The following is a 2,639-nucleotide window of genomic DNA, read 5'->3' as shown; positions in this document are numbered from 1 at the left end:
TCTCTCTCTCTCTCTCTCTCTCCTCCCCCCAATATATTTCCACACAGCATCAGTTTTTCTTGTCCATTTCGGTTTTTTCATGTGGCCAAAGAATCTCAATTTCCTTTTTCTCATGGCTTGATCGTAGATCTTTCACAACCTGCCATTTTGCAGCTCTTTACTACCTTAAAAAAGTCTAAAACAGCACCTGGACATGGATGGCTGGTGCCTCTATAAATAAATCATTGATGGTCTGACTACCTTAGAATAATTACTAAGTTCTCTCTGACATTTTTAGCCGTTTTGAGTTACTTAGACCGTGAGACCAGAAACCAAATTTTCGATCTGCTCTATCAAAATCGTAATTTTATTCCGAATTGTTATCAAGATATTCAAAGAATTGCCTTAAAAAACGCTTGACATATTGAAAAACTCAAAATTTTTTACGTCAAATTACTCAAAACTTGAAACTGGGCAGATAGAGCTTTGTACTTGTAAGGTAGCAACTACTCTATATGTGAGGCAGCGTGGTGGAATCAGGCTCTCGTCAATTTTTGGGCATGTAGAGTTATTGGTATCATCTAAAAGTTTGTTCACTAGTCTTGCTTTGGATGAAAAAAATATCCATTTATCTTGAATACAAGTCGAGATATTTGCGAAAGAAGGAGGTGGAGGTCACTTGTTTTCTGAGGGAAAATTAGTGAGAAAATGGACGCCAAAGATTAGTTATTTCCTTAGCTTAAGAGTCCATGGTAACGGAAAATTTACATTTTTGTGCCTTTAATCAACGTTTTTCAGAAAAATCCACACAGAAATGAGTTATTTAATGAGCATGAAAGATGTTGGGCCCAAAAACAAAAATTTGATTAAAATTCACAAACCTGCGGAAAAATGCAAGTTTCTTCACTTTGATTAATTTGACGAGAGCCTGATTCTACCACGCTGCCTCACATATTTTGTTTCTCTCTCTGTACTTGAGATAAGGTATTGTGTATGGGGACTGATGATCATTTTATCTAAATTGACACTAGACTCTTACGAGATAAACTGGTCGCTTTTAAGCACTCGAGGGCTATCCCAAAAAATGCTGTTTTGAGAAAATCGAAGGCAAAAGTTTTTGGCCCTTGTTCAATTACTTTAAATTACAAAGGCAGTTTTATCTATAACCAAACAAATATAAACATTAAGGAAACAAAACTTTTCTTGTAGGTAGAATAATGCCCTCTTTTGGTGTAGGTCAACATTTCTAGAAACTCCCGAAATCCTGGTTAGCCCTCTTGTCCGAAAAAGCGACCAATTATATTATTGGGATAATAATATTATACTGGTAACAATAAAGGAAATAAAAAATAAAATACAGAGGAATAATGAAAGGAGTTTAGCCCATACATGCGTTTGTAAATAATCTATGATTATGGATTTTATATAGACGCTCCAACAGTGTGTATACTGGGTTTAAAAAAATAAACAGAAATTGATCACATCTAAGTTGAACTGTCTTCAACATTTGTGAGGCAGCGCGGTGGAATCAGGCTCTCGTCAATTTTAGGGCATGTAGAGGTATTGGCATCACCTTAAATCTTGTTCACTTGACTTTATTTGGATGAAAAAAATCCTTTTATCTTGAATACAGGTCGAGATATTTGCGAAAGAAGGAGGTGGGGTCACCAGGACCTGTTTTCAGAGGTAAAATTAGTGAGAAAATGGCCCCCAAAGATTAGTTATTCCTTCGCTTAAGAGTCCGTGGTAACTGAAAATTTTAATGGGCATAAAAGGTGTAGAGCCAAAAAACAAAAATTTGATAAAAATGCACAAACTTGCGGAAAAATGCAAGTTTCTTCACTTTGATTATTTTGACGAGAGCCTGATTCTACCACGCTGCCTCACATTTATGAGTAACTATGGCATTTTTTCCATAGAACAAACCAAAAGTATAATGGAGTAAAGGCTTAGGTTTGACGCCCATTTCAACACTCTTCGGGACCTTCGAATTTAGCGCCCATCTCCTAAAGGGCCGAGTCAAATGTGTTGGGAGTCTTTTAAACACCTTAAAACAACCGATGTTAAAATGCCCGTTTGGGATTCAAACCAGATAATCTATCAGTCCCGTAGTCCAGTATGACACCAACTTAGCTAACTAGACGCAGAAGCTTTTTAAAAAAAACAAACCCAAGCCCCTTTATTTGAGATTGACGCCATTGGATAAGAAGAAAAATAGTGTGTATGGTAAAGTAAAATAGTGTATTTCGTGCATACTTACTAGGACATGTACCTGTTTCAGATAGAGATTTAAAGATTATAGATGTACTAGCTAGGCCCCCTTTCGATGAAGGGAATGATCGGTGCTTTAATATCAACTAAAAGTCACAGGCCCACTATAATTACACTCTACTGGAATGGGGCAATAAATCTTGAGAGATGAAAATAATTATAAGGTCTAGATCTATACTCTCAAAACAAAATGCGCCTCGCGAAATATCACTTCCAGATTTTCTAAAATTACAGAGACAGAAGCGTCGGCCTACAAAAGCAATCGGCGAAATAAAGAAATTTAGCTTTTTGCAGCAAAACTGTCTCAAAACTGAAAAAACCAAGGGCGTCATGCTCTGGAGAATATTTTAAAAAATATTTTGGCGAAAACCGCATGTCGATCGATGCAG

This window comes from Aplysia californica, unplaced genomic scaffold (assembly GCF_000002075.1).
Source record: "Aplysia californica isolate F4 #8 unplaced genomic scaffold, AplCal3.0 scaffold00064, whole genome shotgun sequence".
Classification (NCBI taxonomy): Eukaryota; Metazoa; Mollusca; class Gastropoda; order Aplysiida; family Aplysiidae; genus Aplysia; species Aplysia californica.
Note: the sequence above shows the minus strand (reverse complement) of the source record.